This window comes from Nicotiana tabacum, chromosome 11 (assembly GCF_000715075.1).
Source record: "Nicotiana tabacum cultivar K326 chromosome 11, ASM71507v2, whole genome shotgun sequence".
NCBI classification, from domain to species: Eukaryota; Viridiplantae; Streptophyta; class Magnoliopsida; order Solanales; family Solanaceae; genus Nicotiana; species Nicotiana tabacum.
The window spans coordinates 144,708,904-144,725,499 of record NC_134090.1 but is presented as its reverse complement, the minus strand read 5'-3'; the positions used below and the strand labels follow the sequence as shown (position 1 = coordinate 144,725,499).

The window sequence follows — 16,596 nt, the reverse complement described above, 5'->3', positions numbered from 1 at the left end:
AGATTACACACACGTACATTCATTTCTCAGCCATTAAAATTTCTTCACATGATGATAATATAAACACGAAAATGTTTTGTTGATGGGTCTATATTTTACTGAAAAGAGGACAAGATCCTAATTAAAGTGAATGAAAGGTTAGTCTTTTCTTTTACTTGTACAATTTAATTCACCAAAGTCTTGTGCTATGAATGCATAAGCACGTAAAGAGTACATGTATTCGGCTACCAAATGACTAATAACCCTTGAACAAGCTAGAGAATGACTAATTGAAAACGAACCGAATAATTTATTGTGTCATAAAGACCTTTATGGCCATGCCCCACAGAGTCTTAGTGAACTCATACGACAGTGGTTCTTTCATTTTTTGGTCCGAAGTGTTAGTTAAATTAGCTAGCAAAAAATCACGCTGATTGTCTCACAGACACAAGTGTTCAAAAGACACACTCCAATGATCACTAACATAGTTAAAATGTCTACTTGAAGTTGGTGTACAAGTTTAAAGAGCTGTCTATGAACTTCTCCATTTAAATTTAACCGTCAATTGGTGACCATTATGTTCCCCAAGTAAATAGTAGTAGTAAATAATGGAGTATTTTCTTTACCTTTTCCCTAAATATGATTTGCTGGCTTTTTGTCAAGTGAGCAATTTAATTTTTACCCTCCAATTTCCACCACAATTCCTCTGCTTCCACAAAAAGCTATAAGTAGAACCGTTTGAATAACTAAATTAGTAGTAGCAAAAAAGGGGGTGTGAATTCCATCCATGGCTTTTCTTTGGCTAGCACTAGTTGTCCTGTTGTTTCTTCTTCTTCAAGAACTGCAGAAGAAGTTCAGTAATAAAAAGAAGAAACTTCCTCCAAGGCCAAGAGGGCTTCCTCTTATTGGAAATCTACACATGATAGGTGAAAACCTTTACCAAGATCTTTATAAATTGTCACACCTTTTTTTTACCACCCCGAGAGGGTATAAGAGAATTTTTTCAATTAAAGTGACATGATTCGAAATGGTTTTATTTTTATTTATCAGAGTCGCTACTTGGAATAGTTTATTTGGTGTTCCAAGTCACCGGTTTATTTTAAAATCCCAAATCGAGGAAATTTTATTTTTAAAAGTCCGCAAACTATAAATTCTAGATAAACAATTCTGTTAACCCGGGAGAAGGTGTTAGGCATTCCCGGATTCCGTGGTTTTAGCACGTTTGCTTAAACTATTAAAATTGGTCTATTATCCGATTTATTACATGTTTAAACCTATCGTGCATTTTTAACTTTATAACCGCTTTTAAATATTTAAAACCGCTTTTAGGATTTATGGATTTTTTTTTTGAACAAGTTACGATTGTCGTATGCCGTTTGGAACACACCACAAATCACGCTACACGAAATGCATCAGCGATTTGCGACATGTTATGATCGGGTTACATGAAATGCACCCCCGATTTTGGGAATTAAGCATCATGACTATGTCACGGGAACCATACCCATAGCCACGATAATTTATTATAAAACACGCCTAAAACAACTAAAAGATTTAATTTTCAATAGCAACATTTGTGAGGGTCATGGATGATTCAATTTATTTATGGCACACCTCAAACCTTTTTCTATAAGTATTAGTTCTTGAATTTAATCTTATGAGGGCCATGGATTATAATTTGCTTGGCATGGCACACCTCAATTTATTTTAAAAGATTGCACTCAACTTAAAGCAAACTACGGATGTTCATGACTATTTCTTTCTAAGTTCCAGATTATTAAGGGCTACGTATTAAGGCTAATGGGAGTCAAGATCCTGATTCATTCAAATATGGACGAGATTTTGGTATGTCTAAATCAAACCAAAGCTGGCTGCAATTTTAGTTTGCTGGAACCTCATTAAAACACGTGTGCTTGGACTATAAGAAAAGAACGTAATTCAACCAAAAGAGCCATTTGCAGATTTCAATAACTTAATATCAAAAGAAATGAACTCATTTATGTATTATCTTACTGTAAGATAGTTTGTTATTGGCAAGTTGGAAGTTGGATTCTTCCCACATCGGAGAAAGAAGTTTCGTGCCTGTTATGTGAAACACTCCCGGGACCGACCTTACTTGTACCGTGTCTGTTAGCCTCGGAACTGATCATTATGAAATAGCACATAACAGGCACGAGATTGTCTCAACAGGTACGAGACTGACTCAACATGCACGAGATTGTCTCAACAGGCACGAGACTGACTCAACAGGCACGAGATTAACTCACCAGGCACGAGATCCTAGAGTTAATTATTTATTTGAATTTTGAATTTAAAATTCGAATAAATAGTCGTGTCTGTTTGTGAAACAAGACATCTTTTCTGAAAGGGTCTATTGGTTGCCTATAAATACACAAGAATTCCAACGAAGTGGATATAGAAAATTACAAGTGTTACTGCAGGCTTTGTTAATCCGAAGGAGTTCATCAAACTTGATCGCTTTGATGGAACGAACTTTACCCGTTGGAGAGACAAGATGATATTCTTGTTGTCCGCTCTCAATATCTACTATGTTCTTGATTCTGCCTTGCCTCTGATGCCTGAGCCCACAACAGAAGATTCTGACGTAGTCAAGGAAGAAAGGAAGAAACGAGAACATGATGAACTGTTGTGTCGCGGCCATATTCTGAATACTTTGACAGATCGACTCTATGATCTTTACTGCAATCTGAAGTCGCCAAGAGAGATTTGGACTGCTCTACAAACTGCATACCAGAATGAAAAACGAGGTATTGACAAATTCCTGGCTCTGCAGTACTTTGAATATTTGATACTAGGCCTATAATGGATCAGATTCATGAACTGCAAATCTTAGTATCAAAACTAAGTGATCTTGAAGTTAAAATTCCTGATGCACTTCAAATAGATGCTATTCTTTCGAAATTGCCTTCCTCTTGAAATGACTATAGAAAGAAAATCCTACATTCTATGGATAAAATGACTGTGGAACAATTTCGTACTCACATTCAAATTGAAAGTGAGACTCGTGCTCGTGATGCTATTAGTCAGCCTTCGAGTTCTGCAGTCAATTTTGTCAGTCAGAATGATTCAGGAAGTGGGAACAAACATCTGAAAGTTTCCAAAAAGTCTTCTTTTAAAAAGAGAAAGAACTTTGTGAGCACGTGATTTTTGCCCTATATATGAATAATTCCCAAAATTCCAACAAAATAATTTTTCCTTATTTGTACAATTTTTTGTGCATTTTGGTATCATTTTCTGATAATGGTTTTATTTTATTTGTGCATGTTAATTCATATAAAACACAAAAATATGCATTTGCATTTAGGATATAATTTTATATTTTTAGGAGCGATTAGGGGTTAGTTTGTTTTAGAACCGAACATGAAAAATTACAAAATAACTCACTTTCGCATTTTAATTATTTTAACCGTAAATTTGGCGTAAAAAAGGTTTTTAATAATTTTAGAATTTAATTAGTCTAGTTTTGAAATATATTAGGACTTTATTTTAATTGTTACAATTTTATAAAATCAGAAAAATAAATACAAAATACAAATTGGATAAAAGAAATAAAAGAGAAAAAATAGAGTGTGAAAGGGGAGGACTTTCAAAAGCCCTCTAGGCCATTTTTTGATCCAATGCCCTTAGCCCAATACCCGTTTCCACCGGCCAAACAACCCAGGCCCAATCCCTTACCTAGTCTTCCTCCCAGTCGATGAAACGACGTCGTTTTCCCAGCCCTCAATCACGATTGTTGGATCTCATCAATCCAACGGTCCGGATCTAACTAGGATGTTTGGTATATAAGTGTCCGAAATGCCCCCTACCCCATTTGTATCGTCTTCTTCACCCTCACAAACCCTAATCCACGCCGCCCCCAAATCCCTCGCCGGCGGTGAACGTCAACTACACCAACGGTCACCCAATTAACACCATCAACTCCCCTCTTCCACCTCTTTCCAGTCCTGTATTTGCTTTTCCTCGAATCCGGCTAGAACTCGTCGAATATCGATTTTAATTTTCCGGACAGTTCGCAAGTTTGTCCAAACCCGTCCAAAATCATACCACACTATCCTCAGACTTCCCTCAACCCAAATCCATGACTATTTTCCTTCGAATCCCGGTGAAGTAGCTCGGATTTTAAATTTGAAATTTTTTGGTCAAAACCCTAACACAAAATCTTGCGATTTTGGACTGTACTATCCTTAACCATGTGTTTATGGTGAAAACACATGGTTAGGGATGTTACGAGTCAAAAATCTGGAAAGATTCGGATGATAGCAATTGGCTTGAATTTCTCGTGCTTCAGTGAGATTTCTTGTTTCCTTTTTACTTGCATAGTTACAGTTTTTGATTTCATTAAGGTGTTCTGTTAATTTTACAATTTTGTTTTGTGTGCATTAGTATAGTTTAAATTTTCTTTGTTCCTTGGTCAAGTAAAGTATCTTAGCATTTGTGATTTAGATTGAGGCATGTGTCGTTTATTAGTTAATCATAATTTCAATTGTTAATTAGTTTGGATTCAGTACCATTTTTTTTTCTTTCCCATTAATATTGACTGATCCTATTTCTTTAAGTTGTTTGGGTTTGGTTATTTGAAAAATTAGGATTGTTTAGTTCAATTGGTTAATGTCTGACTTCTAATTAAGCAGTCCTGGTTAACTTTGAATTAATTCAGAGGATTGGTTAGCTGCTGAGAATATAGGTAGAATCAGTGATTTGGAGAAGCTTTCAGGGGTAGTTTAGGCATGGAAAAGGGCAGTTTCTTTGGGAATAGTAATTTCAAAATAGGGGTAAGGGTAGTATAGATAGTTTAGGGGTAGAAGAGCATCCTAGGGCCTTCTAGAAGGGTATTTTAGTGTAGATTTCAGCCAGCTTAGGATATTAGCCTGGGAAATAAGTCAAGAAATGAAGGACTAAACTGAAAATAGGGGAGAGACCAAAAAGAAAACCAAAAATCTGATGAACCCTTTTGGGATCACCTATAAAAAGGCATGAAGTGCCTTGAGGGAGGGGATTGAATTTTCAGCCCAAAAAGAATTCCACTAAACATGTTCTTCAGTTTCCCAGATCTGAAATTCTATTAGCACAATTACAACTCTTTTCCTGATTTAATTTCGAGTGGTTTTGAAAATCAAACAAGTCAAATTGGGAATCATTTATCTAGGATTTTAAATGGTTGGTATGTCTGAATGTGTTTTGGGTTGATTCATTGAGTTTGCCCTGCATTTCAACTCATTTCTGCTGAATTGTTGAATCTGGGTGGGCTGAAATGCTCCTTAACTGACTGTGACTGGGTTATTACCTTAGTTTCTGAGCTGCTGAACTGTTACTGCTGCTAATCTCCGCTTCTCTATTTACATTCCAATTTCCAGGTACATTTTCAAAATCCCCTTGATGTAATCACAATTTGGGATGAAATGCAATCACCTTGGTCAATCTATGTTCGTTGGATGTATATAGCTGTAATCAGTTGATTGATAAATGACTATATGTATTTGATTCGTTTGGATTGAGTTGTGTTAAGGTTTATTAATTCAGACCATGTCTAGACTGTTCAGACTGTGCATTCCATGTTTATGTAATTGTAGCTTTCAGTTTTGCTTAAGCTCCACAGTCTGCTGAAGTTAAATTTGCAAAGTTACAATTGATTTTGAGTTCAATACACGTGATTGGTTTCAATTTTGGTTTTAATCTGAATTGTATATTCAATGGCTTCGTACTGGGCCAGTTTTTTCATTTGGGCCTGGGCGTATTAATAGGCAGCCCAAATCTGTTTTGGTTAGGTGATAATTTGAATTAGGGCCTAGGTGCATTAAAAACTAGGCAATTAGTTAAACCAAAAGGTTCCCCCAAGGGCTCGATCCCCGGGCTTTACAAATGCCTATCTTTGGTTTAAAACTTTGACCTGCATTAGGCCTAATGTCTGGAGCTGTAAGATTTTTGAGCTCGCATCATATGAAACTACATGATTTGGGCCTTATGGACTCAAGACCCATTTCTCTGCATTCTCCCTGGATATTTGAACTTGGATTCGAAAAGTTTGACCTTAACCCATCAGGATTTTTAGGGACAAATTAAGTAGATAACAGTATAATTATTTAAATGACTAAGTTTGGAAAGGTTGTTTAGCACATTCCACTGCCTTTCCCCAGAATAATATTACGTTAGAACCTTTAAGCGCGATTTAATTAAATTACTTCTTTAAACTCGGGTGCGCATTGATGCGACCCAAATCCAAATCTCGACGAAGTCGAAATGCGTTGACGACCATGGATGCATTGATTGTGACGTGGTTTGAAACGTGTTTTCACGACGTCACAATTCTTTTAAAAAATAATTCTAATAAAAGCGGTTCGAAATTAAATAAAAGGCACATAAGCTAGCATGTATTAAAATTAGATAAAATCAAATACAATAGTTAAGCGACCGTGATAGAACCACGGAACCCGGGAATGCCTAACACCTTCTCCCGGGTTAACAGAATTTCTTACCCGGATTTCTAGCTCGCGGACTGTTAACAGAGTCATATTTTTCCTCGGTTCGGGATTCAACCGGTGACTTGGGATGCCATTAATATCCCAAGTGGCGACTCTGAATCATTAATCATTAAATCTCGTTCCGATTGTCCTTTAATTGGAAAAACTCCTTTACGCCCTTACCGGTATAGGTAAAAAGGAGGTGTGAAAGCTCTGGCGACTCTGCTGGGGACCCGAACCCAGAATCTCTGGTTCAGGGTTCAGAATTCGAGCTTAGATAAATTGTTGTATTTGATTGTATCTGATTTTCCTACATGTTTTGTGCTGAATGTGGTAAATGTTATCGCTTTGATATTATCTGAACTGTATATAAACTGTGCCGACACCCTTCTCTCTTCACCTCCGGGGATGTGCTTACTAGTTGAGACTCCTTATTCTATTAGTGTCATACCTTGAAATAAGAAAGAAGCCGGACAAGTTACGAAGCCGGATGGCCTTTTGGTTCCCGGTAAGTTGCCCCCTCCTCGACTCAAGTTGTCCGCTCGGGTACACAGTCTAGAACACTGACTCAGGTTTTGAACATAGAATAACGTGACTTCATGCTGGATCCCTAGTATGAACGCTTATTTGCATCACGTTGCATTTGACTTAGGGGACTCAACACATGGGTTGGGTCCGTCTAGGACTAGCAACCTGAATTGAAAAGACCATCCTGATGAATTCTCTTGTGTTGTGCATTTATTTGTTCCGAACCTGCATGTTGACCGGTTTCTGAATCTCGGGAACGTTGGAAAATTGAAAAAAAAAAGAAAAAGAGAGAAATAACAGTTAGGGGGATTAATTGATTATTTTAGAAAAACCCAATGCCCAGACACTGTCGAAACTCTGCCGAAATTTTGAGAAAACGAAAAAGAAAAACGCTTTATTTTAACAGTCTGTTTTACTAAAGGCAAAAGAAAATAGAAAAAAAAAGTCTTTTATTTTTGGAAAATTGTTTGTTGAAAAGAAAAAGAAAAGAGTCTTTATTTTAGTCTGGGAAAAATAGGTTGTTTACTGAAAATGGAAAAAAGAGTCGTTACTTCGTCTTGATTTCAAAAAAAAATATAGAAAAGGAAAAATAGTTTGTCTTGCCATGGAAAATGAAAAAGGGGCCTTGTGTTTAAAATATAGTTAGTTAATTTGCCCGAACTACGCCGGTTTGATTCTCACAGGGTGCGAGATACGTAGGCAACCCTCATCGGGTCCAACCTTTCCTTTGCAAAATAGCCAAAAAAAATGTCAAAATTTTTATTTTTCGTTATAACAAAATTGGGTGATGCTGTTTTGTCAAAAATAGCCAAATGTTCCCAAACGGAACGTCGGAAGGCTGACCTTGCATAAATAGCCACCTTTGGTCATGTTTTCATTTTTTTCGACCCTCACAGCCTTAAGTTTTCGTCCTCGAGGCGTTGAAAGGCCGTGTTGCAATACCGGGTCTTTTATCTTAAATAAGAACAAGTAAGAGTTGTGAATAAGCTAAGTAGAGCCATCTTGTCATAAATAGCCGAATGTCCCCAAAAGGGACACTGGAAGGCTGACTTTGCAAAAACGGCCATCTTGGTCAATTTTTGATGTGTGACCGGTTGACTTCCGCGGCCTTAAAATCTTTGTTCCCGAAGTGCTGAAAGGCCGCGTTTGAGAATTGAGTTCTTCATTTGAAAATATAGGGGTAATTTTGAGTCGATAATATAGATAGTTTTTTTTGAAGTCGAATAAAAGTTTTCTTTTTTGCTTAATCGCCTTAATAAATGTGCAGGATGAGCATGATGATAAATGAGCCTTTTTCAATAATGACCAAAATCCCTTTTGAGCTGCAATTATGGTGGAATGATTTAGGCAAAGAAGGGCAAGACGAAGTGAAGAAATATTTGAAAGATCTTCCGGATTTATTAGACATTCAGCCTCGGGGGATATTATCAGGGCATTGGTCGCTTATTGGGATTCGGCACATAATGTATTTCATTTCTCGGACTTTGAGCTCACCCCAACATTGGAAGAAATAGCGGGGTATATTGGAAGTGATCAAGCTCCATTGAGGTTCAAATACTTAATTGCTCCCAGGGCCATTACCATACACCGGTTCTTGGATTCCTTGAAAATACCATGAACAGTTCATCATCCAGATTTTGCAAAGGGTTTCTGCAGTTTCCGCTTCATATATGATAGATATGTCCACGTGGGCGGGTTCAATAATCCAGACTTTAAGCTATGCAGTAGAAGTAACCGACAAAAATGGGAGGAACACAGACGGGTGGCTTTTATGATAGCCTTTTTGGGCCTCATAATATTCCCAAGGAAAGACGGTACTATTGATTTGAAAGTAGCGGGGGTAGTCAGTACTTTGCAAACCATGGGGAAAAGCACTCTAGCACCTATGATCGTGGCTGACATCTTCCGGGCTCTCACGACTTGCAAAGTCGTGGGCAAATTTTTTGAGGGATGTCACTTGTTGTTGCAAATGTGAATGACTGAGCATTTGTGCCCTCGCTCTCAGCTATTAAGTTATGGTTCGTTCGAGAAAACTTGTATAGGAGAATTTTACACAAGAATCAAAGGGTCTAGTCTACCTGAAGGAGTCACGGCCTGTACATCATTATTTCAGAACCTCACTGCCAGCCGGATACAGTGGGTGCTTGGATGGTTGCCTGTCGAAGAAGTCATATATATGCCAGCAGCCCGGCCGCATTTTCTGTTGATGTGACTCAAAAGCATCCAGCCCTATGCACCATATCGGGTTATGAGGCAACTCGGGAGGTATCAAGTAGTATCGAGAGATGAAGATTTGAGTACCCAAGTGGTCGAAATTTGTCCCGACGGTCGGTTCCCCGAGGAAAAGGTTTGCCAAATCTAGAGTGAGTGTCAACATTTGATGGCGAACACTTGTGTGTCAGATAGGGTCAAAGGGGAAGTTGTCCCAGGGTATCATGATTAGTTCAGAGGTGACGTGGCATGTGGGAGACCGGCTAAAAGACCTCATCTCGAAGATTTCGCCAAATCGTCCCAAGAGTAGTGGGGTTGGTTAGCAAAGGAAGAAGGCTATCGAGTTGAGATTGGTAAACTGAAGCAGCAAGTTGAGAGTTTGAAATTCGAGAACAGTGTACAGGTTGCCGCGGATCAAGGTGAAAAGAACAGACTGGCTCGAGAAAACGAGGCGCTTAGAGCCCAAATCATGCAATTGAGGATAACCGTCGATAAGCAACCAAGGAGCCGATCAGATGAGCAATTGATAAAAAAGCTGGAAAATGAAGTCAGGGAATGGCGGGATGAATTAGAAAAATCTGAGAATATCATGGCAGAGCTTAAAGCGCAGTGGGCTACAAGAACAGAGGAGCGTCGCCAGTACTTGAATCAGTTGAAAAGGGACCATGAGAAAATTGTTGCCAATTTAAAGAGAAAAGTGGTTGCCCTTGAGGGTAAAGCGGTTAGGCAGGCTAGAGATTTTGGAATTGAAAGTGGACACTGTTACGACTTGTTGGCCCAAATGGAGGTAGAAGTGCAGCAGTTGCTAGATCAACACCTGCAGGACTCTCGAGCTTTAAAGACGTGCATCGATCAGATAAGACGCTTGCTTATAGAAAAGAAGCAAACAAAAGACAGGATTAGAGCCATTGCTCATGCCATTTTCAGGAGATGCCGGGTTTGTGAAGACATGACCTATACTACTTTTGTCTCAGCAGTAATGATCTATGTGAAGCGAACCATGAATGAATTAGAGCAGCTTGAAAGGGATTTGGATCCTAGGCCCGCGGCGAGGCCGAACGACGCCCCGCGGACAACTAAGTTTGAAGCTCTAGAGTATGCATAGTCCGTGTCTGTAATTTTCTACCATTTTGAGTCAGTCTTTCGTATGTCTGTTATCTTTCCAGGTCAAGTATGTCTGCAGTCTTAGAGTCTGTGTTTGCTTTTAATTTGCGTCTGTTAGTTTCATTCCGAAAAGTGTTTAGTTTGTAATAGTTTGTTTTAGTAATGAAAATTAAAAATTTCAAAAAAAAAATTCTTATTTCCACCCTTTATTTTTGCATTTATTTTCATGAACTACGCTTGGTCTGATTCGTGAGGGGTCGCGATACGTAGGCAATCTCCATAGGATTCGACCGTAATCGTAAGGAAAAAAAAAAGAAGAAAAAGAAGAAAAACCAAAGAAAGAGAGAAAGAAAGAAAAGAGCGGAAAAACAAAAAGAGAAATGAGCGAGAACACAAAAGAGAAAGAAATAAAAGAAAGAGAAGAGCACAAGAGAGGGATGAGGTGATGAAATTTGAAAGAAAGGTAAAAAGAAACAAGGAACGAAATGCCGGGATGACGCATGCAATCGAGCAAATGCATAATAGAAAGGATTAACTGTATAAGTGCATTCATGCCAACGTGCGGTTGTCAAATCTGTTAAGACTTAATCGCTAACAAAGTGGCTGCTTAAATGTGTGAGTTCAGGCAGGTGGTTAGTTGATTGGCAAGTCTGGCAACTCACTCGTACAACACTCGGTCGAAAGATAAAGTAAAAATGACAGGGCAGGATTCAGAAATCAGCATCATAGACCCTTTGAATGAAGTTGAGGTAACAGATGTGGGTGCTATGAAAGAAGAGATGAGGAAACTAAAAGCACAAATGGCTGAAATGCATCGGGCATGGTCTCAGGGACATCCAACACCACTATATCCCGCTAATCCATCTTACATCCCACCCCTGGCTCAGGATCAGGAGCCTACCACTCCCCACGCATCTTCAGCCTTCCCCTATCATGCCCAGGGCTATGGTACCACTTCATATGCTCCCCCAGCTCCACCCCCCAAACAGAACCCTCCCCCACCCATGGTTCTAGTCTTTATGGCACCTCCCCCAGCCTCACTACATAGATCGTCCAGTGAGCCGCTATTCCAAGCTCACGACACCCAATATTACCCTCCCGAACCCACTTTCAAAGCGCCTGATCCATATACCTATTCTCCCCATTTTGAAATCCCGGGAGAGGTTGAGAAACCGGTTAAGAATACAGAACAGGAGGAAGTGATTCGTAAAGTCAAAAGCCTGGTGCAATCCTTCAGGAACATGCATGGTTTAGGTAACCAAGTCAGCGTTGCATACAAAGATTTGTGCCCTTTCCCTGATGTTTAGTTGCCTGCGGGGTTTAAAATGCTGAAGTTTGACTTGTATGAGGGGCACGGTGACCCAGTAGCCCATCTGCGTGGTTTTTGTAGAAAAATGAAAGGTGTTGGGGGGGAGGATGAATTGTTGATAGCATATTTCGGTCAAAGCCTGAGTGGATCCGCACTAGAATGGTACACGAGACAGGACCCCGGCCGCTGGTATACATGGGATGATTTGGCACAGGCATTCATTGGCCATTTTCAATATAACCTTGAGATAGTCCCCGACCGTCTGTCATTGTTGAAACTGGAAAAGAAGCCTGGGGAAAGTTTTAGAGAGTTTGGTTTCCGCTGGAGGGAACAAGCAGCAAGGGTTGATCCTCCAATGAAGGAGAGTGAGATGGTAGATTACTTCTTGCAAACATTGGAGCCTACCTATTTTGGTCATCTGGTGACATCTGTCGGAAAGTTGTTTAATGAAGTGGTAAAGATGGGAGCCATGATTGAAGAGGTATTGAAATATAACAAGATCTTGAGCTACTCGGCATTGAAAGCAACCACCTAGGCCATCCAAAGCGGTACTGGTGGTGTGCTTGGAAAGAAGAAGAAGGAAGAAGTAGCCACGGTTGAAACTAGTGCTTGGTCCAGGCCCAATAACCCTCCACCCTACTACAACCAACCTAGACCCCACCACCCAAACTACCAATATACCCCATATGGCCCACCGCAACACTACTATCCACCACCAGAACCACACTTTTCTATCCACCACATCCAAACCTACACTCAGCCTCCGGTGCACTCGCAATGGCGTGCACCGACTCCCCAAAACACACATCCACCCCCACAAAACACCTATCCAAACCCCAGGTAAAATAGACCAGGAACCAGCTTCCGCCCAAACCAAGCTTTTAAAAGTAAGAAGTCCCCAAACAGAAAAACATTTACTCCGCTGGGAGAATCTTACACCGCTCTCTTCCATAGATTGAAACAGTTGGGAATGTTGACCCCAATTGAGTCCAAAGAACCAAACCCCTTTCCCAGAAACCTGGACCATTCTGTTAGCTGCGAGTATTGCTCAGGGATGCCGGGGCACGACACTGAAAAATGTTGAAAGTTGAAAAACGCGATACAAGAGCTCATTGATAATCGCCGTATTGAAGTACAGGCTCCAGAGGCCCCAAACATCAATCAAAATCCGTTACCAGCACATTATGAAGCCAATATGATCGAACTGATACATAAGGGGACAGAGCCTAAAAAACCCTCGCAGGTGGTTATGGTGATTCGTTCTACGGAAGCCAAAGAAAAGACAGTGAGTGCAAGGCCAGTGGTTAAGTTAAAAGCAATAAAAGATAAGCCAGTGTTGGTAATGGGAAAAGGACCATTTGTTGCTGCAAAAATCCTAGAGCCAGTCAAGTTAGTGGTATCAGGGTCATCATCTGCACCCGTGGTTGTTGTGAAAAAGGCCTACATAGAACTAGTTGTCATAAAACTGGTAGTCCAATTACCCGTGGTTGATAGCAAAGTCGTACCGTGGAAATATGACAAGGTAGTGGTGACATACAAAGGAAAGGAAATTGAGGAAGAGAGTTGTGAAGCACAAGGACTAACTTGGTCGGGACGTTGTTTTGCTCCCGAAGAGTTGAGAAAGGCTAAGGGTGCTAAAGACAATCCAGTGCTAGTCAAAAAAGCTGTGACTGAAGAAGAGGCAGAAGAGTTTATGAAAAAGATGAAAGTGCAAGATTATTCCATTGTTGAACAATTGAGAAAAACACCGGCCCAAATCTCGTTGTTATCGTTATTGATCCATTCAGACGAGCATTGCCGAGCTTTGATGAAGATATTGAATGAAGCTCATGTGCCCGACAAAATTTCAGTGAACCATCTGGAGAAAGTTGCCAACAAGATCTTTGAAGTAAACAGGGTAGCATTTTCTGATGATGAATTGCCTACGGAAGGCACAGAGCACAATAAAGCTCTCTACTTGACGATCAAGTGTGAAGGTTCAATGGTTACTCGGGCACTGATTGATAACAGGTCAAGTGCTAATATTTGTACGTTGTCCACATTGAACAAGTTGAAGATTGATGATGATAAAATCCGCAAAAATAGCATTTGTGTTCGAGGGTTCGATGGAGGGGGAACAAACATAGTAGGGGATATTATACTCGAATTGACTATTGGCCCAGTCGAGTTCACTATGGAATTTCAGGTGTTGGATGCTGCAGTGTCCTACAATCTTTTGTTGGGTTGACCATGGATCCACGCGGCCAAAGTAGTGCCTTCCACACTGCACCAAATGGTCAAGTTCGAGTGGGACAGACAAGAAATTGTGTTATATGGGGAAGATCCCACATGCGCCATGAATGATGCCATTGTGCCCTTTATAGAAGCTGAAGATGATAGGGGACCATGGGTTTATCAGGTTTTCGACACGGTCCCGGTGAGCAGAGTGCCCGAGGGTAAAAGCATTCCATGTCCCAGGGTGGCAGCTGCGACCATCATGGTAGTATCAGAAATGCTGAGTAATGGGTTCGTGCCAGGAAAAGGTCTGGGGGCTGAACTTCAGGGCATTGTTCAACCTGTTTCTCTACCCAGAAATCTGGAAACCTTCGGATTGGGTTCAAACCAACAGCAGCAAATGTTAGAAGGGCTCGTAAATTGAAAAATAAAGCTTGGGTTCTTCCCAAACCGATTCCACGCTTGTCCAGGTCCTTCGTCAGGCTGGGTAGCAAGAAGCAGTCATTGACAAAGGTGTCAGGTCCACTGATTGGGGCAGAAGGGAATTTGGATAAGGTGTTCGAGAGAGTATTTGCTGAAGTGAACATGGTTGAGGCCGGGGAAGGGTCAAGCGGAGCAGATATACAGTACATCGGACCACATGCTAACATCAACAATTGGGAAGCTACTCCTCTTCCAATTCGGAGGGAGTCGTGGTAGTGGGTTTTGTTTTCCTTTTGTCACCTGGGTTATTCCAGGGTTTGTAATCCAGTTGCTATGTTCCGTCCGTTTGGATGAGTTAAAACCTTGTTATCTTTACATTCAATGAAATGCAATTTTCTTCGTTCCTAATTTTGTTTCCATTTTTTCTTTTCTTTTGTACAGTTCTTTTTATGCTGATATCAATGATATGACATGCATGAGGAATCTTCGGCCCAGTTTTAAAAGCCAATCTAGCTCAGAAGTAATAATACAAGAAATAGATTGTGATGATAGGGTGGATCGTCACAACGATGAAGCTTATGAGGAAATTAATAAAGAATTAAGTTACTTTGAAGAAAAACCCAAACCTAACCTAAATGACACAGAAGTAGTTAATCTAGGGGACCAAGACAATGTGCGGGAAACTAAAGTAAGTGTTCATCTGGAGCCACAACTCAAGGAGGAGATAATTAAAGTATTGCATGAGTACAAAGATATTTTTGCATGGTCGTATGATGATATGCCGGGACTAGGCACCGATTTGGTGGTTCATGAATTACCCACTGATCCGGCACTCCTCCCTGTCAAGCAGAAGTTGAGAAAGTTCAAAACAGACATAAGTGTGAAGATCAAAGAAGAGATTACCAAGCAGTTTGAGGCAAAGGTCATTCGGGTTACACGGTATCCCACTTGGTTAGCTAATGTTGTGCATGTGCCGAAGAAAGATGGAAAGACCAGGGTATGTGTTGATTATCGACATCTTAACAAGGTGAGTCCAAAAAATAATTTCCTTTTACCCAACATCCATATACTGATTGACAATTGTGCCAAACATGATATTGGCTCTTTTGTGGATTGTTACGCGTGTTATCATCAGATTCTAATGGACGAGGAAGATGCAGAAAAGACGACATTCATCACGCCGTGGGGAACGTATTGTTATCGGGTCATGCCGTTTGGTTTGAAAAACGCTGGGGCAACTTATATGAGGGCCATGACAACCATATTCCATGATATGATACACAAAGAAATCGAGGTGTACGTGGATGATGTGATCGTGAAATCTAGACAGCAATCTGACCATGTCAGAGATTTGAGAAAGTTCTTTCAAAGGCTTCGCAGGTACAATCTTAAGCTCAATCCTGCAAAGTGCGCTTTCGGGGTGCCATCTGGGAAGCTGTTGGTATTTATAGTCAGCCGGCGGGGTATTGAATTAGACCCGTCGAAGATCAAAGCTATTCAAGAATTGCCACCTCCAAGAAACAAAACCGAGGTGATGAGTTTGTTGGGAAGATTGAACTATATCAGCAGGTTCATGGCTCAGCTCACGACAACTTGTGAGCCGATTTTCAAACTGTTGAAGAAAGACGCTGCGGTCAAATGGACTGATGAATGTCAGGAGGCTTTTGATAAGATAAAGGGGTATTTGTCAAATCCACCCGTGTTGGTCCCGCCAGAATCAGGGAGGCCTTTGATTCTATATCTGACGGTTTTGGATAATTCATTCGGCTGTGTACTGGGGCAACACGATGTTACAGGTAGAAAGGAGAAGGCTATCTATTATCTCAGCAAGAAGTTCACATCTTACGAGGTTAAGTATACTCATCTGGAGAGGACATGTTGCGCCCTAACTTGGGTAACACAGAAGTTGAAACATTATTTGTCATCCTACACTACTTACCTCATATCTCGCTTGGATCCGTTGAAGTATATTTTTCAGAAGCCCATGCCCACAGGGAGGCTTGCAAAGTGGCAGATCCTGCTTACAGAGTTCGACATTATCTATGTGACACGGACTACGATGAAAGCACAGGCACTAGCCGATCATTTGGCTGAGAACCCCGTCGATTAAGATTATGAACCTTTGAAAACTTATTTCCCTAATGAAGAGGTGATGCACATTGATGAATTGGAACAAGCCGAGAAGCCGGGATGGAAACTTTTCTTTGATGGGGATGCAAATATGAAAGGCGTGGAAATAGGAGCGGTACTTATTTCTAAAATAGGTCAGCATTACCCTGTTACAGCTCGGCTTCATTTCTACTGTACGAACAACATGGTAGAATATGAGGCGTGTATATTGGGATTGAG

General features: G+C 40.5%; 1 pseudogene; it reads left to right on the top strand.

Annotated features, from left to right (window-relative positions):
- Window positions 1-766: 766 nt before the first annotated feature.
- LOC142166573 (cytochrome P450 71AU50-like) overlaps window positions 767-16,596 on the top strand; it is a 32,023-nt pseudogene continuing 16,193 nt past the window's right edge.